Source organism: Oryx dammah, unplaced genomic scaffold (genome assembly GCF_014754425.2).
Source record: "Oryx dammah isolate SB20612 unplaced genomic scaffold, SCBI_Odam_1.1 HiC_scaffold_19, whole genome shotgun sequence".
NCBI lineage: Eukaryota > Metazoa > Chordata > Mammalia > Artiodactyla > Bovidae > Oryx > Oryx dammah.
The window spans coordinates 80891993-80912833 of NW_024070203.1; the positions used below are offsets into that span (position 1 = coordinate 80891993).

Sequence of the window (20841 nt, forward strand, 5' to 3'; positions counted from 1 at the left end):
GTATATTTAAGCAGTCAAAGTTTTACACTGTCATTAGTTAAAACTTAAGTACTGCTTTTGCAACAAGTGGGCCCCTCCACCTCTGTCTGTCAGCTAATGACTTTAATCATAATATATTCCATTCTCTTGAGAAAAGGCCCATAGTGGGGTCTGGGGGAGTTTTGGGGGAGTTTGGGGGCTGTGTGGCTGTGTGTGATGCCAAAAGTTCAGCTTCTGTGTATACCATTGGTGAATCAAATCTCAGAGACAGAGTTTTGGGTAAAGAAGAAAAGGACAGCTTTATTGCTTTGCCAGGCAAAGGGGGCCACAGTAGACTAATGCCTCCAAAACCATGTGTCCTCGCTTAGGGAAGATAGTGACAAGTTTTATAGCAATTGTTCAATGAGGGCTAGGTCAGCTCATGGACATTCTTCTGATGGGCTGGTGATGAGGCAAGTAGGAGTCCAGCATCCACCTCCAGGTCCAGCTGGTCTGTGGTCTCCATGCTTCTGGGCAGCCTATCATCATTGATGGTTAACTTCTCCTACCTGGAAGCAGTTTTGGTCTCTGCAAAACAGCTCAAAGATATTGTTGCATGTATCCACTGATGGGGAAACAGGACCTTGCCCCAAGGCTGCTCTTGACTGTTTGTCCTCGGTCTCCCATCCCCCTCCCTTCTCTAATTAGTAACTGCTTGAATCTTCCCCTTGGAACTTAGGGAAGGTCATGGATGAAGGCTGTTTCTTGTAATGAAAGAAGCGGAGGACACAGATAGGCCTTGTGCTCAGGAACCCCCAAAGGGGCTCGGTATCATGTGTTAGCCCAAATGCTGGTTAAGTAGCATTCATCTGACTCTCCCCTCGGGTCACGTGTTAGATACGTGACTTTGAGCAAACCTAATTCACTTTCCCTTGTATGTATCACTGGAATCTAGTCCTTCACCAATAATCTATTGTGGACCAGGCCCTGTGCTGAGTCCTGGGAAGACAGAGGAGTGCAAAGTGGCCTCTGTCCCCCCATGGGGTTTGTGGTCCACAATAATTAACATTATGAATAATTAATCAAGTTCTCTCATGTGAAAGGTGAAAGTGCAAGTCGCTCAGTAGTGTCCGACTCTTTGTGACCCCATGGACTTTACATTCCATTCTCCAGGCCACAATACTGGAGTGGGTAGCCTTTCCCTTCTCCAGGGGATTTTCCCAACCCAGGGATCGAACTCAGGTCTCCTGCATTACAGGTGGATTATAAGCAAAAGCAAATAATCCCAGCTTCAACACATACTACCAGGTGAGGAATGTGTTGTCCTGGGGGAAGTGAGGCTTTGGTGAGATCCAAAGGTTGGGAGGGGACAGGAAGGCCTGCGAGGCAGCGGCAGGGGCACAGGAAGCCAGCACCCAGGGAGCGCGGTGGGCAGATGCCCTGGCCTTCACCTTCCTCTGCTCCAGTCATCTAGCCCGTCTGGGGAGATGTGCTGAGTCTGGAGAGAAAGACACAAAAAGGGACAAGGGTCTCAAACGTAACTGGCTGTGCTTAAAAGTCCTCTCCTGACCACTGAGGAAAAGAAAGATTCCAAGCAGGCTGATCAGCGGCAGAGCCAGCCTCCCGGGGGTGCAGTGGCTCACTGGGAGCCCTCAAAGCTCCAGGTGCCTGAGGCTACCTCTGATTCTCCCTACCAGCCCCTTCTGCCCCGGCTGCCTGCTTGTTCTCATCTCTTCTGTGCTGCGTGGCTTCGGTTTACGAGTGACCCCTGCCGTCTCCTGCCATCTCTCAGTGGCTCTGAGCTGCTTCCAGCTGGCTCCATCTGCTGAGAGAGACACGCTTGGTTCAGCATATCACTGGCCATCGGCACGCTCCCCAGATCAGGTCAGTTTCTAGGAGGGGTAGGTCACCACCCTTGTCTAGAGCTTTCCAAGGGTTGGGTTTATTCCACTGGTCCTCTGGGAGATGGCCCAAGCAGGAGGCTCTGTCTTTTATTGTCTTGATTTTGTGTGGTTACCTTGCCCTGCTCACAAAACCCCTGAGCTGTGTTTGTCCAAGATTTCCTCATGGTGAGTAACTGAAAAGCCCTGGAGCTGGCAAAGCAGAAAGATTTCTAGGCGTAAGTACCTGGTGAGATGGGGTGCAGCTGACCTCGGGCATGCCTGGAACCAGGAATTCTGCTTCTCTAACCGCTCTTGTGCTGGCTTCACTCTCTCAGGCGGGCTGTCTGTATAAGACTCACAGCCTGAGTGGTTACAGCCTTAATTTCCTTGCCTTCCTCACTAGAGGAATTTAAGACTCTGTTAGCCTCAACCGCGGTCTAACTTGAATCCCAGTTCAAATAAAATGTGCTTTAAAAAATGAAAATTTCCACCTGACTTGATATTTGATAATATAAGAAAACACTGTTAATGTTTAAGACAGGGTAATACTATTGTGCTTTTTTTTTTTTTAAGAGTCCTTATCTTTTGAAATTCACACTGAAATATTTATTGTGAAAGCTGTGACGTTGGGAACATCCACTGGATCATCGAAAAAGCAAGAGTTCCAGAAAAACATCTATTTCTGCTTTATTGACTATGCCAAAACCTTTGACTGTGTGGATCACAAGAAACTGTGGAAAATTCTGAAAGAGATGGGAATACCAGACCACCTGACCTGCCTCTTGAGAAATCTGTATGCAGGTCAGGAAGCAACAGTTAGAACTGGACATGGAACAACAGACTGGTTCCAAATAGGAAAAGGAGTACGTCAAGGCTGTACATTGTCACCCTGCTTATTTAACTTACATGCAGAGTACATCATGAGAAACACTGGGCTGGAGGAAGCAGAAGCTGGAATCAAGATTGCCGGGAGAAATATCAATAATCTCAGATATGCAGATAACACCACCCTTATGGCAGAAAGTGAAGAAGAACTAAAGAGCCTCTTGATGAAAGTGAAAGAGGAGAGCAAAAAAGTTGGCTTAAAGCTCAACATTCAGAAAGCTAAGATCATGGCATCTGGTCCCATCACTTCATGGCAAATAGGTGGGGAAACAGTGGAAACAATGGCTGACTTTATTTTGGGGGGCTCCAAAATCACTGCAGATGGTGATTGCAGCCATGAAATTAAAAGACGCTTACTCCTTGGAAGAAAAGTTATGACCAACCTAGATAGCATATTCAAAAGCAGACATCGTTTTGCCAACAAATGTCCGTGTAGTCAAGGCTATGGTTTTTCCAGTGGTCATGTATGGATGTGAGAGTTGGACTATAAAGAAAGCTGAACACCGAAGAATTGATGCTTTTGAACTGTGGTGTTGGAGAAGACTCTTGAGAGTCCCTTAGACTGCAAGGAGATCCAACCAGTGCATCTTAAAGGAGATCAGTCCTGGGTGTTCATTGGAAGGACTGATGTCGAAGCTGAAACCCCAATACTTTGGCCACCTGATGCAAAGAGGTGACTCATTTGAAAAGACCCTGATGCTGGGAAAGATTGAGGGCAGGAGGAGAAGGGGATGACAGAGGATGAGATGGCTGGATGGCATCACTGACTCGATGGACATGGGTTTGGGTATACTCTGGGAGCTGGTGATGGACAGGGAGGCCTGGCGTGCTGTGGTTCATGGGGTCGCAAAGAGTTGGACATGACTGAGTGACTGAACTGAACTGAAGCATTTGTTTTTGAACACTTTTGTACAGCTTCATATGAATGAGTGACTAAATTTGAGATTCATTTGTCAAATCTCATGTCCTTGGTTTAAAAAATAAAACAAAACCTGGCGTCTTGCTCTACTGTTGGGCACACTAGCAAAATTAGCAAGAATCTCTGACTCTTCTTTACTTCTGTCATTTAAGCTTTTCATTTATCTATTGACCCACTTGAACAGGATCTTCGTGACTTTAGATTCTGTCGATTGTCCAAGTCCAGGTGTTGTTGACCTACCAGCAATGGATGAAAGATGTGTTTGCTTAGCAATTGAGAAATAGTTTTCCACATTAGACTCTGTTTGAGTTGTGAGGTCCTTTTTGCTGTCTGCCTGATAATCATCATTCCAACCTTCTTTGCATGGGACTCTCAAGATTGGGAGGGCGGGAAATTAGGGTTTGAAAGTCCAGATCATGCCATCCCCTCTTAGGCTGCGACTTAATACAAGGCTCTTGCCCCAGTGGTCTCTCTAACGGTTGGTGGCAGCAAGAAAAGGCTGGAAGGAGAACAGTAATGGTAGGAAATGGGCAAGGAAGTCACATACGAGGGGAAACCACAACTGGCATTGGGTGAAAGCTACGGGAATGGAAGAGACGAGTCTGAGAAACATTGTGAAAGAACACATAGCTTGGTGACTAAGTGGATTTACAGAAAGAAGAGGAAGGGAGAGTCAGAGACAGCTAGATGCCTTTAATCCGTGATAGAGGCAAAGGAAATGCTCAACCAGTAACAGAAAAGGAGAAGTTGGGGGTGAGGGCCTGGTGCTGGACAGTTTCAGACGTGCTGAGATCAGACAAGACAGGAAACCGCCTCCCTTCTAGTGAATATTCAGGGGGGGAAGTGCAGAGAGGTGGAAACTCCAAGCCCAGTTAGGGGTCAGAGGGGCCGCCCAAGTCACCGAGTCACCGACAGAAAGGCTTCCCAGGTGACCTTCCCCCTTCTGTATGTGGCCCAGAAAGTGCTGAGACGAAGCAGCTGATATAGATCTATTTTTTTCTTTCCTCTTTTAACTTCTTACTACAGAACATTTTAAAAATAAACAAAAGTAGAAATAATATGATGAACCCCAGTATTCCTATCACCTAACTCCAACCCTGATCAGATTGTGGTTTACCTTGTTTCATCTCAACCCTCATCCATCCCTCCCTGCATTATTTTTAAGCAAGTTCCAGACCTCATAGCTTTCCCAATAAATATTTCAGAAGATAAGGACTTTCAAAATTTAAGAATTCAAATGGACAAAAAAAAAAAAGCACAATACCATTCAGTTCAGTTCAGTTTAGTCGCTCAGTCGTGTCCAACTCTTTGCCATCCCATGAATCACAGCACGCCAGGCCTCCCTGTCCATCACCATCTCCCGGAGTTCACTCAAACTCATGTCCATTGAGTCAGTGATGCCATCCAGCCATCTCATCCTCTGTCGTTCCCTCTCCTCCTGCCCCCAATCCCTCCCAGCATCAGTCTTTTCCAATGAGTCAACTCTTCACATGAGGTGGCCAAAGTACTGGAGTTTCAGCTTCAGCATCATTCCTTCCAAAGAAATCCCAGGGCTGATCTCCTTCAGAATGGACTGGTTGGATCTCATGCAGTCCAAGGAACTCTCAAGAGTCTTCTCCAACACCACAGTTCAAAAGCATCAGTTGTTTGGCACTCAGCTTTCTTCACAGTCCAACTCTCACATCCATACATGACCACTGGAAAAACCATAGCCTTGACTAGGACCTTTGTTGGCAAAGTAATGTCTCTGCTTTTGAATATGCTATCTAGGTTGGTCATAACTTTCCTTCCAAGGAGTAAGTGTCTTTTAATATCATGCCTTAAAAATTAACAATATTTTTTTTAATCAAATACCAAGTCAGGTTCAAATTTTCATTTTTTATAAAAGTTTATTTGAATTAGGATTCACATTAGACCACAGATTGGGATCAATGATAGACTCTTAAGACTCTTTTACTCTATGGATTCTCTCCCTCCACGCCCTCTCTGATCCCCACTCCCTACTCCTCTTCCTGTTTATCTTTGAAGTAAATCTGTTTGCCCATGGAATTTCCCACACTCTGGGTCTTGCTGGTTGCATTCCCCTGGTGTCTGTTGCCATGTTCGTCCTCCTGTTTATGTCCTGTAACCTGGAAGCCCTGATGAGATTTAGACCCACCTTCATTTTGAATGTTATGCAAAAAGATCCAGTGAAGGGTGGTGTAGGGAGTCAGGGCAGCAGATACGATCAGCAGGAAAAAAGTGTGAACTGAGAGAAGTCTGAGGCCCCTGTGGCCCCTTAGGAAGAGCAACATTTGAGGGGCAGGCAGAGAAACAGACACCTGGGAACCAGGAGCAGAGGCGCAGCCAGGCCAAGGCTGAAGCTCAGATCAGGTGGTGGAGCGCGCAGGAGTCTTCACTCTGGCCGTGGCAGAGTTGCTTACCCTGAATTACCTGCAGTAGAAAGCAAAGGTTCTTCTGTAGGGGCTTCAGGTGGCCCCAGGGAGAAAACAGGCACAAACACTGCCAGATGCGTGTGCCACGCAAGAACCAAGCTGAGAACCAAACAAGCACAGCTCCCGGTGACTTTGATCCAGTGTCCCCTTGGTGGAAGGGGCAGCCAGGCTTGATGCCTGATACCCCGTCACATGACAGGGCCAGACGGGGTCCTCCTGGCCCTCAGTGTGCCCACCTCTTGCAATAGTCCCTGCAGCTGCCTTTGCACTTACACCCTCGCCCACTCGCCCACCCAGTGCCCTCCTACACAAGGGGCGTCCTTTTCCAGCTGGTGCCAGGCTCCTCCTTCAGGTGCTGGAGAGATCCCAGGGATGCCTGCTTTCCCTCACTGCTCAGGGGCCCTTGTTGTGTTGTTCAATCGCTCAGTCACGACCCAGGGATTGAGCCCAGGTCTCCTGCACCGAAGGCAGATTCTTTATCGACCAAGCTTCCAGGGAAGGCCTTGGCTCTTAGTAAATAGCCAGGACTAGGGAGGCAGGAGAGGTGGAAGGAAAGGAAACTTATCATCTTACTCAACATGGAGAAAGGAGTTATGCTGGTGCTGATATACATTTAAAGACTAACTTCTGGGCAGGGGAACGTTAAAAACTACTAAAGTGGAGATGGGCAATTTTTGTTATTCCTCTCCCCATAAGGTAAGGACTTCCCTGGTGGCTCAGACGGTAAAGCATCTGCCTGTAGTGCAGGAGACCTGGGTTCAACCCCTGGGTCAGGAAGATCTCCTGGAGAAGGAAATGGCAACCCACTCCAGTATTCTTGCCTGGTAAATCCCATGGATGGAGGAGCCTGGTAGGCTATAGTCCATGGGGTTGCAAAGAGTCAGACACGACTGAGCGACTTCACTTTCACTTTCACCATAAGGTAAAGCCAGTCCTATGTAGAGTGAAAGAAGTCTTGAAAGAGAGTGGATGCCAGCCGCAGGAATCCTTCCTCTGCCTTGCATTGAACCACTGCCAACACAGCTCATGTCTTCACCAAAAGCCCCCAAGAGGAACTCAGCCACAAACAAGGCCCAGGGCGGAGGGCAGGACCTGTGGACTCAGCTAGTCCAGAGGGGCCCGGGTGTTGCTGGAGCTGAGCCCTGGGTCAGGAATGACTTCAGCCCCAGGCTCTCAAGACCCCCACAGGGCCCCCAGCCCCCGCCTCTTAATGGAAGGACACATCTCCCCATTCAAAGGCATCTCTGGAGGAATTCTGCCGGAAATGACTTACTGGCCATCGGAGCCACCAAGCGAGGTATTTCCAGGACGTGAACCCTTCTCCCCGTGCGCACGGAACAGGATGCAAGTTCCCTGAAGTCCTCACAGAGAAGCTGCAAAGGCCGTGGAGTCAGGCCTGATAAGTGGCCAAAGTCTTAAACCACCCCCTGCGGGCCCGGAGCTCCCAGGACAGCCTTGGGTCATATGCACGCCTGCAAGGCAGACTGGCTAATGGGCCTCTGTGCTGCGGAGGTTCTGTTCGGCTCTCAGATAACCCACCATATGGTACTAACAGATGCAACGCTCCTTGGTTTGACTGGGTGAGGAGGGTAGGTGTAACTTCTGGGCGATTTGGATTTTCACCAGTAGTGTTTTCCTGTTAAAGACACTGCTTTTTACAGCTTGTCGCTTTTCTAAAAATTATTTTCTCCCTCTGACTTGGACAAATACTAAAGGGAAGGTGATTACAGGGAGAAGAATATGGGAAGGAATCATGGGAGATATGCTGTAAAACCACAAATCTGACTAAAAGGAGACGTGAGGGTTTTTCTGTTTGTAACTGCAGTTAAATTGCACAGCACAGTGCTGTAGAAGTGAGTTATGATGCCAGAAACTCTCTGCCCAGCTTCTGGTTGTTGATACATTTTAATTCTTGTGTGTGACATTAACAGTTGTAGTGTATATTAATTATCTGCCGTCTGCCCTCTCTTTTAAATATAGCTCTGAATTAAGGGATTTTATGTGCTTTTTGTTTTGTTTATATAACAAAATTTGGGGTTGTTTATACTTCAAAGTGGAAAGAAACCAAGTATTCATTTTTAGAAGCTCATTCTCTAAAGTTGAAAGAGATTTTTTTATATGTATTTTCTTAAGGTTGCTCGAAAATATGAATTCATTAAAGCGTTCAAAATGTAGAATTACAAGTTTCATACCTTAATGGCAGTCTAAGATTCCAACAGATAAAATCCAGTGACCTGGTTTTCTCTTAAAGAGACAGAACTATGTGTATAAATAGATTAAAATAACAAATACTCATTAATGTAGCCCTTATTAAATACCAGGCACTGTTCTAAGTACTTTCATAGTTATTAACTTATTTCATCAATATAAAAATTCTAGACTAGGCACTATCATTATCCCATTTTATGGATGAAAAAATTGAGGTACAGAGAGGTTAGATAACTTGCTAAGGGATAACCCTAGGAAGCAGAAGAACCAGTACATAAAACCAAGTTGCCTGGTTCCAGAGCCACATTCTTGTCTCATTGCTATGACTTTCAAAACTAAAAAAGATCTTCCCCTTAGGACACAGAGGTCCTTCAGGGGAACTGCTTTGAACTCGTGAGTTGAGTCCTAGTCTGGACATGAGGTTCATAAGTTGAGGGGTTCCTGGGGGCAAGAATAATGAAGGTGCAGAGAGGCTGAGTAACTTGCTCCAGACTGTGTGGGCTGGTATGTGGCTGGGCAGGTTTCAGAGTCATTGTGTAACATCAAGAATACATTTAATTGCCTTGAGATATTTACAAATAAAGTCTCCTTAGAAAAAATTAATAATCAGCAATATTTTTAAATCAACAGACTTTTAAGGTCACCAACTATGGCAATTTCCTTGGTGGTCCAGTGGCTAAGACTCCATGCTCCCAACGCAGGGGGCCAGGGTTCAAACCCTGGTCAGGGAACTAGATCCTACATGCTACAACTAAGAGTTCACATGCTGCAACTGAAGAGCCAGCATGAGGCAACTAAGACCCAACATAGCTAAATAAATGAATAAAAAGGTTTAAAAATCACCAACTATGTGAAAGCACAACTTTAAAGTAGACCTCATGCATAAAATAAGGTGGGAGCATTAGCTTCATGAAAAAACAAAATCCTTATTTTCAATAATTTTGGAATTGAGATTATGTACATGACAAGTTAGAAGTTTGATTAATACTGTTGAAATGTTGTAAGGCTCCAAAACCATCTGATTTTGTTGCTGTTGTTGTTTGCTGTGTCTTCCACTGGAATAATGACATTGTTTATCCTGTTCCCTGCTATAGAACAATGCCTGGTACACAGCAGGTGCTCGACAAATGAACACTGAATGAATGAATGAGTCTAGTTACCAGACTTATTGAAGCTGTGAGCTTCAGTAAGCTGAGAATGAGACTATGGACAATGACAGGAAAGGAAGAATCTTGAGGAAGTGCACCAGTCAGAGGTGGGAGTAAAAAGAGAAGTCAGAAAGTAATCAGTGGGCAAATCAAATTAGAGGGAAATCAAGAAAGTGAAGGATCCTGAAAGTCAAGAGTAGGGAAAAATCTGGGAAGTGGTGAGTAGCATTAGGAAACACTGCAGATAAATGGGAAAGCACTATTGCATTTGGGTTTTTTTTGGGGGGGGCTGGAAAAAATGCAGCTGCAAGAGAGAAACTGGAGTGGAACCCCACTTGCACAGGAATCAGGGGGTAATTAGGGCACTAGGCAGGAAGCCCGGCACTGAACGGAAGGAAGGAGCTGACAGCACTGGGCAATTGCTAGGAGAATGCAAGGACGTTGTTAATTCAGTGGGAAAGTGTTGTCACTTTGTCATTGTCTCAAGTGGGGGCTCCCTCTCACCCATCCTTTGTCCTCAAGGAACAAAAGGGGCCTTGAATTTCATGAGAGCCTCAGTGATGCGTCTGAGAGCTCAGGCTCTGGAATCAGACAGTCCAAATTCAGATCATGCAGAGATTGTTCCACTGTCTAACTTCTGAGTATAATAAATTTATTAAATTTCTCAGCAGCATTGTTTTTAATTACACTGATTCTTTAACCGCACTCTTTACTCGACCCAACTGTGTTGGGTGTTTGAAGAAGAAATTACTTGAGAAGTTACCAGTTGAAGAAGAAATTACTTAAGTCCTTAAGTTTTCTCACTGAAGTAGAGATTCAGTCACTGAATATTTTTAAGTTCCTACCATGTGCCAGAAACAGTTCTAGTGTGGGAGTCAACATACCAGCAATAAATAAATCTCTGTACAATTCCAAAAACATGAAGCCAACTATTTTATAAAATATTTCATTTTGTGATATTTTATATCTTGATTTCTGTTAACAGGAAGATGGAGTAGATGTACTTTTCCCTGTTGCCCCCATTCAGTTCAGTTCAGTTGCTCAGGCGTGTCTGACTCTTTGCGACCCCATGGACTGCAGCATGCCAGGCTTCCCTGTCCTTCACCAACTCCGGGAGCCAACTCAAACTTATGTCCATCGAGTCAGTGATGCCATCCAACCGTCTCATCGTCTGTTGTCCCCTTCTCCTCCCACCTTCAGTCTTTCCCAGCATTAGGGTCTTTTCTAATGAGTCAGCTCTTCACATCAGGTGGCCAAAGTATTGGAGTTTCAGCTTTAGCATCAGTCCTTCCAATGAATATTCAGGACTAATTTCTTTCAGGACTGACTGCTTTGATCTCCTTGCAGTCCAAGCAACTCTCAAGAGTCTTCTCCAACACCACAGTTCAAAAGCATGAATTCTTCAGTGCTCAGCTTTCTTAAGTTGTATTTAATGTTGCCCCCATTAAATACAACTTAAAACCCTAGAAGTGGTCAAACAGGAGACGGCAAGAGTGAACATCAACATTTAAATCAGCAAACTAAAATGGACAAGAATAGGCAAATTTAATTCAAATGACCATTATATTTACTACTGTGGAAGAATTCCTTAGAAGAAATGGAGTAGCCGTCATAGTCAACAAAACGCAGTACTTGGATACACTCTCAAAAATGACAGAATAATCTCAGTTCATTTCCAAGGCAAACCATTCAAAATCACAGTAATCCAAGTCTATATCCCAATGACTAATGGCGAAGAAAATGGAAGTTGACTGGTTCTATAAAGACCTATAAGACCTTCTAGAACTAACACCAAAAAAAAAAGATGTCCTTTTCATCATAGGGGACTGGAATGCAAAAGTAGGAAGTTAAGAAATACCTGGAGTAATAGGCAGGTTTGGCTTTGGAGTACAAAATGAAGCAGGGCAAAGGCCAACAGAGTTTTGCCAACAGAACGCACTGGTCGTACCACTCTCTTCTAACAACACAAGAGACAACTCTACACGTGGACATCACCAGATGATCAATACCAGAATCAGACTGATTATATTCTTTGCAGTCAAAGATGGAGAAGCTCTATACAGTGAGCAAAAACAAGACCGGGAGCTGACTGTGGCTCAGATCATGAGCTCTTTATTGCAAAATTCAGGCTTAAATTGAAGAAAGTAGGAAAAACCACTAGGTCACTCAGATATGACCTAAATCAAATCCTTTATGACTGTATAGTGGAAGTGACAAATAGATTCAAGGGATAAGATCTAATAGACAGAGTGCTTAAAGAACTATGGATGGAGCTTTGAAACACTGCATAGGAGGTGATGAGCAAAACCATCACCAAGAAAAAGAAATGCAAGAAGGCAAAATGGTTCTCTGAGGAGGCCTTACAAATAGCTGAGAAAAGAAGAGCACAAAAGGCAAGGGGAAAAAGGAAAGATATACCCATTTGAATGCAGAATTCCAAAGAACTGCAAGAAGAGATAAGAAAGTCTTCTTAAGTGAACAGTGCAAAGAAATAGAAGAAAACAATAGAATGGGAAAGACTAGAGATCTCAAGAAAATTAGAGATGCCAAGGGAACATTTCATGCAAAGATGGGCTCAATAAAGGACAGAAATGGTACGGACCTAACAGAAGCAGAAGAGATTAAGAAGAGGCAAAAATACACACAACTGTACAAAAAAGGTCTTGCTGACCCAAATAACCACAATGGTGTGGTCACTCACCTTGAGCCAGACATCCTGGAGTGTGAAGTCAAGTGGACCTTAGGGATCATTATTACAAACAAAGCTAGTGGAGGTGATGGAATTCCAGTTGAGCTATTTCAAATCGTAAAAGATGATGCTGTGAAAGTGCTGCACTCAATATGCCAGCAGATTTGGAAAACTCAGCAATGGCCACGAGACTGGAAAAGGTCAGCTTTCATTCTAATCCCAAGGAAGGGCAATGCCAAAGAATGCTCAAAGTACTGCACAACTACACACTATGTGCACTGAGAACTTCCTGATGTACAAGCTGGATTCAGAAAAGGTAAGAGGAACCAGAGATCAAGGTTCAAAAAGCAAGGGAATTCCAGAAAAACATCTACTTCTGCTTTATTGACTATGCCAAAGCCTTTGACTGTATGGATCACAATAAACTTTGGAAAATTCTGAAAGAGATGGGAATACCAGACCACCTGACCTACCTCCTGAGAAACCTGTATGCAGGTCAAGAAGCAACAGTTAGAACTGGACATGGAACAATGAACTGGTTCAAAATTGGGAAAGGAGTAAGTCAAGGCTGTATGTCACCCTGATTATTTAACTTATATGCGGAGTACATCATGGGCTGGATGTAGCACAAGCTGGAATCAAGATTGCCGGGAGAAATGTCAATAAACTCAAATATGCAGATGACACTACCCTAATGGCAGAAAGTAAAAGGAACTAGAGAGCCTCTTGATGAAGGTGAAAGAGGAGATCGAAAAAGCTAGCTTAAAACTAAACATTCAAAAAACTAAGATCATGGCATCCAGTCCCATCACTTCATGGCAAATAGATGAGGAAAAAATGGAAACAGGGAGACTTTATTTGTTGTTGTTGTTGCTGTTCTATTCCTTTTTTTTTTCTTTTAGCTTTCTTTTTCTTTTGTTTTCAGACTTTATTTTCTTGGGCTCCAAATTCACTGCAGATGCTGACTGCAATCACGAAATTAAAAGACGCTTGCTCCTTGGAAGAAAAGCTATGACAAACCTAGACAGCTATTAAAAAGCAAAGATATAACTTTGCCAACAAAGGTCCGTCTACTCAAAGCTATGGTTTTTCCAGTAGTCATGTACGGATGTGAGAGCTGGACCATAAATAAGGCTGAGCGATGCAGAATTGATGCTTTCAAATTGTGGTGCTGGAGAAGACTCTTGAGGGTCTCTTGGACAGCAAGGAGATCAAACCAGTCCATCCTAAAGGAAATCAGTCCTTAGTATTCATTGGAAGGACTGATACTGAAGCTGAAGTTCCAATATTTTGGCTACCTGATGCAAAGAGCTGACTCATTAGAAAAGACTCTGATGCTGTGAAAGATTGAGGGCATGATGAGAACGGGGGGGCAACAGAGGATGAGATGGTTGGATGGCATCAATGACTCAATGGACATGAACTCGAGCAAACTCTGGAAGGTAGGGGAGGAGGGAGGCCTGGTGTGCTGCAGTCCATGGGGTCACAAAGAGTCAGACACGACTGAGCAACTGAACAACAACAAAAACCCCTAGACATTATATATAAGACATGAGAAGAGAGAAAAATGCAGACAGGCTAGAGACTTTGGGATCTGAGGCACAATCTGGTGATGAGTTGCCTGTGTTCTCTTTTAGCTTCGTGCTTCCCAGACCTGGAGCTGAAGAAGCTGGCATCCTAGAAATGCCAAAAGGAGCAAACAAACAAGCAAAAAGTCCCCAACAAAAGTCAAAATAACAGGAAAGGGGAAGTCTAACAAGACTAAGAACTTTTAACCAACTTACTCCAGCCAAAAACCACAGATAAAAATGGTGACTCCATTCCCACCCACACCATCAAAGGAGGAGTGGAACCCTAGACTCCCTGCTAGTGGGATATATCAAAGGACCCCAACTGTACCCCCACCCCCCCCACACACACACACACTGAGACGGTATCAGAGAAGTCTGCAGGGAGCCAGACTTTCATCCCCACAGGACAGTAATGGGCCCTGCCCCTGTGCTGTCAGTAGTTGGTGCATCTGAACTCCATCTACAACAGTAACAAGGCACCCCTCTCCATCCCAGCTGGGGTGGTGTCAAAGGAGGCAGAGTAAAGAGTCAGGATTTTCACCACCGCCCAGAGATAATAAGGCTGATCATTACCTTCTTAAGGTCAGTAGTGGCCCCATGGGGAGCAGTAACAAGGAATTCCTATTGGTGGAATTGGTACCAATTCCTAAGGTATTAGTGGCTGCCTTGTGGGATCCAAACCTCCCACCCCTGCCAAGCAGTTCATAGGAGCCCCTTTCCTCTCCAGTGTCAGCAGAGGTCAAGTGGTGATTGGACTTCTACCCCAACCGGGAAGCAACAAGGCAGTACCCTTCCCTTCCTTTGCCAGGAATTAGAAGAACCAGTTATAACAGAAAGTTTAAGTAAGATCCAGAGTCTCATAATGTAATACCCCAAATGTCCAGGTTTCAACTGAAAATTACACATCACACCAAGAATCAGGAAAATCTAAACTTGAAAGAGAAAAGATCATCAATAGGTGCCAACTCTAAAATGACAGAGATATTACAATTAACTGAGAAAGATTCTAAAGCAGCCATCTCAATGCTTCAACAAGCAATTATGAACGTGCTTGAAACATGAAAAAAATAGAAACGTCTGAGCAAATAAGTGGAAACTCTCAGCACAGAGAAGATATAAAAAAGAAAAAAGTGGAAATTTAAGAACTGAAAAATATAAAGCGAAGATTCAGTGGATGGGCTCAACAGGGGAATGGAGGAGTCAGAGGGGAAAAAATCTGTGAATTGGAATATAGAGCAATAGTAATTGCCCAATTTGCACAGTACAGAGAAAACAGAGTGGGGTGGGGTGGGGGGACGAAGAGAGCCTCGGTGATTTATGGACCCACAGCAAAAATCTAACTTTATGTTGTCTGTATCCCAATAGGAGAGGAGAAAGAGAGCAAGGCTGAAAAATTACTTGAATAAATAATGACTAAAAACTTTCCAAATTTGGCAAAAAAAAACATAAGCCTATAGATTAAGTAAATCATGACAAGTAAGTAAATCACAAACAGGATAAGCCTCAGGAAAGTCCATACCAAGTTAAACTTTACAAAACTAAACACAGTATCCTTCTTATATTTACTGAAGTGTAATTTTATGCTGCTGAATATAATAAAAAATTTGAACAACAACAAACAAACCCTAAAAACAAAAGATCTTGAAAGCTGAGAGAAGCAACGCGTCATATAAAGAAGAAAAACAGCTTGAATAATAGCAGATTTCTCATCACAAATGGCAGAAGCAAGAAGTGGGTGGCATAACATTTGTGAAGTGCTGAAATGAAATAACTGTCAACCTATAATTCTATATCCAGTGAAACGATCCTTCAAGAATGAAAGAAACTCAAGACATCAGCTAAAGAAAAACTAAGAAAGTTCAGTTCATCATCATCAGAATTATCTTAAGAAAATGGCTAAAGGAAGTTCTCTAAACAGAAATGAAATGGAAAAGGAAGGAATCTAGGAATATGAAAAAGGAAGAAAGCACACACAGAGTAAAAACTATGAGTAAATACACTTCCTTCTAAGTTTCTTAATTATTTGATGATTGAAACATAAATTATAACTTCATGATATAGTTATAAATATGAGTAGAGGAAATATTTAAGACAATTATAACCAGGGGAAGGCAAAGAGCTGTAAAGGCAGGTAAGGTTTCTACACTTGAATTGATAAAATACTAACACCATCAGACTGTAATAAATTGTACATATATACAGTAATACCTGGAACAATTACTAAAAAAGCTACAGATACACTCAGAAACACTATAGCCATAGAAGAATCTACAGAATAATATAAAATTAAAACTGTATAGTCATTAAAAATAGAATTCAAAAAAAATGTTCGTGATCCAAAAAAAGGCAAGAAAAATAAGACAGAAGCATAAGAAATACAGCAGAAAACAATAAAATGGCAGGTTTAAGTTCTAACGTCAATAATTAAACATAAGTGACCTAAATAAACCAACTGAAAAAATACATACATACATACATACCCCAACTGAAAGAGAGAGATTGGCAAAATGGGTTAGGAAATATGACCCAACTGAATGCTCCTATAAGAAACTCACCTAAATATGACCTTATAGGTAGGTTGCAAGTGAAAGGATAGAAAAAGACATTCATTAATCAAAAGAAAGTAAAGTAATTGTAAAGAAAATGGCAACCCACTCCAGTATTCTTGCCTGGAGAATCCCACGGACAGAGGAGCCTGGCAGGCTACAGTCCGTGGGATGGCAGAGTCGCACATGGCTGAACTGACTGAGCACGCAAAAAGAAATGGATATTATTTCTTTAGAGCAAAGACACTTACCAGAGATTCAGAGGGACATGACATAATGATAAACTCACTTAAGCAAAAAGGAGGAATTTCCTGGAAGACTCATAAAACCAAACTGTTGGCTGGACAAGGGGTTAGTGGAAATCAAAGACACGGAACCATGATCAGACGTCTTCCACTCTTTTCTTGATTTCTACTTCTCAATAGGAATTTCATTTCTCAGATTTCCACGAGACTGAAAACATGGCCACCAGTGGTTCTTGAGACTCATGATTCTTGTCATCTGTGTGTCCCCAGCTCCAGCTCAACTAATTTCAGGAATGAGAGTGATGCTGGTTCATAACACAGCAAGGTAGATCTGCGATAGTCACATGGTTCCATCCACCACAAACACCTCTTCAAATCCTCATCCTCCTGATGAACGCCTACTTTACATTACAGGTTCCATTTAAGCATCATTTCCTCTAAGAATTTTTTCCTAGCATGTTCTCACAATAGAGTTTAACACTGTTCTTTGGATCCCCACATATCCTCTGTATACTGTATCATGGATCTGATGACGCTTTATTTTGCTTGTTTACATCTCTTTCTGCATGCATAGTAAGTCGCTTCTGTCATGTCTGACTTTGTGACCCCATGGACTGTAGCCTGCCAGGCTCCTCTGTCCACGGGACCCTTCGGGAAAGAACATTGGAGTGGGTTGCCATGCTCTTCTCCAGATCTTCCCCACCCAGGGATCAAACTTGTGTCTGTCTCCTGCATTGGCCAGCGAGTTCTTTACCACTAGCACCACCTGGGAAGCAGCTCTCTTTCTACTAGACCCTAGTTTCGTAGACATCTTTGCTTCCCCAGCTCCTAGCAGGGTAGTCAGGTTGCTAAGGATTCTAAAACAAAACTCATTGGCGACTCATTCCAGGTGTAGACATTGAGCAGTTGTAATCATCAATGTGCTCACCAATGTGCATGAAGGAGTGACCACAGTAGCAGAAGAAATTGTGGGCGTTTCCCAGGAAGAATGAACAGGCCTGCCCCAGGATAGGGTCACACTTACCATTTCCTTGTATTCTCAACTCCCTAGGGTGGCTACCTTGGTTTGGGACAGAGAAAACTCCAAACAGGAAGTGCCATGTCAAGCTACATAGTGATGTAAATCACTACTGAATAACTGAGGAGTTATATCCCAGTAATGCCACTGAAAACCAATTCCCATCTGGGGAGTTTGTCTTAAACTTAAAAAATGTAAAAACCAAGACACACACAAAGCAAAAAGGGCCCTTCCGTGTTCTCTCTTGAACAAAGAGGGGAAAAGATGAAGGGAGAGCTAAGGGATTTTTTAATAGTGGGAGAAAACTTACCAAGGACAAGAAGATGCCCTCTGTCCCAGATGACAGGTCCCAACACTGATGTGCTCCGGGCAGCTGCAGACCCAAGCTCAGGCCTCCGAGCAGCCTATGGAGTGCTCCGTGGAGAAGATAGGAGAGTGGCCTGTCAGCCAAGCAGTCACCCCTCCGAGCACGCCTGCCAATTTCCTTCCCTCCTGCCTCTCCATCTTACTCAGGGTCTTTTCTAGGAACCGTTCTATGAACCAGGACCAGGACAGCCGCGCTGGGGATTAGTTGCAGTAGTGAATCTTCTCGGTGAGAGCAAAATACGTATCTCTGACCTCCAGTTTCTCACCAGGACCCAGCTGAATTGGTCCATCAGAACGCATACACCCTGAGGCACACACTGGTTTCATTTTTCCTCTGACATTCAGGAGACACAACATAATTACATCTATTGCTCATCCATCGTCTCTCACTCACCAGCACAGACATGAAAAAGTCAGGGAGAATAACAACTAACTCCCCAGAGCAAGTTTACTAGGCGAGCTGAGCAGCTGTGTGTGGCATCAGTGCATACAGAACATGAAATATCACTAGAATGAACTCAAAAATACGTTTCATTAACTCAGGTCCCACAAACAACTCCTCACATAACCAGTAGATATGAACTGGATCCACATCCACAGAAGTGGAGAAAATAGTCCTTACCAGCACCAGCTCCATCCACACTAAATGAATCTTGAAATTTTATTTAAATGAATATTAGTTTGGATTGGCTAAATTATTAGTCTACCTCATATTCCTTGGTTGAGTACAGCGCCCATTTCTCTTGTTTATTATGGTTCATATCTGAGCTAACCCATCAGAAAACAAAATGGAAATCTTTTAGAGTCAAGATGACTTAGAACTGTGTTTCAAGTTTTTGCTCAGAGACACGCTAACGTGCACTGTGGTTTCCCGGCTTCTAGTTTATTCTCCTCTCTTCTCTTGCCTTTCCACTGTTTGAGGAGGGGAAAAACAAAGAGAGAAAAAGGAAACCAAGATGGTTGAAAGAGAAAGCTGATGGGTGGACTAAAATTTGACTGATACTCCAAAATATGCCATTTTGGACAAATTAAAAAAAAAAAAAGATTCGTGAAAAATGACCAAGCCGAGTGTGACCACTCACTTCTCAAGAGCCTTTTATTTTTAATAAAAAGGAGTTATGAGAACGTCTTCAAAAAGTGACCTCCTCTAACATTTAAAATAACACTTCAGATTCAAATACAAATAGAAATTGAGTATATGCTCAAGACGGCTGATGCTATCAGTTTACTTGGATCTTCCTCACATCTTGCTTCAAATTTGTTCCACGTGGACCTAAATGTGAGGCTTCCCACGTGGCTCAGTGTAAAGAATCCTCCTACCAATGCAGGAGACATAAGAGACCTGGGTTTGACCCCTGGGTCAGGAAGATCCCCTGGAGTAGGAAATGGCAACCCACTCCAGTATTCTTGTCTGGAATATTCCATGGACAGAGGAGCCTTGCAGGCTACAGTCCATGGGGTCACAGAGAGTCAGACATGACTGACCAACTAAGCACACACTTGGACCTAACTGTAAGAAATCAAAACACAAAAAATACTTAAAAAATCATGGGAGAAAAATATTTTATAATCAAGCAGGCAAAAACTATAAAGAATTAAATCAAAGGATAATCAAATGGCTTTTACATATATGCAAAGATGTTCAAACTCATCATCCATAATGAAACAAAGGCAAATGAAGCTGTTCCAAGAAGGACATAAATCCTGTGTTCTGTTCTACCCAGGAAAACCTTATAAATATTGGAAAAGGTTTTTTTTCTGGCTTTTCACAGAACATTACATGGGATGGTGGCTTAAACTTTGATTATTAAAGGAAAGTTTGATTTCAGAGGCCTTAGATACATTTGGACTACAATTGCAAAATAAGGGAGAGAACATTTTATCACTGAATTAAAATGTTCTAATGAATAAAAAGAATATTGCTATTTCAAATTGTGTTACTCAGCTAAAATGCAGACTATACACAATACACCAATTTTATATATCATATATATGCCAAGGAAAAATTGGAAAGACATAAACACTATGTTAATGCTGGAAAATGGTAGGAAAGTGAAGTCGCTCAGTCATGTCCGACTCTTTGCGACCCCATGGACTGTAGCCTACTAGGCTTCTCCGTCCATGGGATTGTCCAGGCAAGAATACTGGAGTGGGTTACCATTTCCTTCTCCGGGGATCTTCCCGACCCAGGGATCGGACCCGGGTCTCCCGCATTGGAGGCAGACGCTTTAACCCCTGAGCCACCAAGGAAGCCCATGTTAATGGCAGTTCTCTCTTACCCGGTATAATCAGAATTGACTTACTTTTCTGATTTTGTTTTTGGCTGTGCCGATCTTCACTGCCACTTGGGCTTTCTCTAGTTACAGTGTGCGGGTCTCACTGCGGCAGCTTTTCTTGTTGCAAAGCACCGACTCTAGGGTGCACAGGCTGCAACAGTTGTGGCCTACGGGCTCAGTAGCTGCAGCTCCTGGGGTCCAGAGCACAGGCTCAATACTTGCGGTATGCCAGTTTAGTTCCTCTGCAGCACGAGGGATCTGCCCAGATCACGGATCGAACCCTGGTCTCCTGCATCAGCAGGTGGACCCTTTACCACTGAGACAGCAGGGGAGCCCTGGAGTTGATTTGGAAAATGTTTTTCCTTTATATTTTTGCATTATTTCCATCTCCCAAGACTTCCATAATGAACACATGTAGGTTACTTGCGTAAAAAGAAAATTAAACACATTAATTTAGAAAATGATCACTCAGTAAAGAGAGTACTACACTCCTCCAAATCGAGATTCAAGCAGATCTAACAACTACATTGAACAGCTAACAAGAAAGGAGTAGAGCAGGTGTCTGTATATTAAATGAGAACTTTCTCAGCTTATTAGTCCACTTACAAGATTAACACAGGATGAAAACCACTGCAACAAGCAACAAATGTAAAACAGATGAAATAGCTTCTCAAATGATTAACGTTGAGCTCCT

General features: G+C 43.3%; 1 long non-coding RNA gene across 1 annotated transcript; it reads right to left on the bottom strand.

Moving 5' to 3' along the window:
* Window positions 1-252: 252 nt before the first annotated feature.
* Window positions 253-2172, bottom strand: LOC120878472. Its single transcript, XR_005724554.1, has 2 exons — window positions 2086-2172; window positions 253-546 (listed from the first exon to the last, which is right to left on the bottom strand). It is a non-coding gene; the product is annotated as an uncharacterized LOC120878472 (long non-coding RNA).
* Between the last annotated feature and the right edge of the window lie 18669 nt (window positions 2173-20841).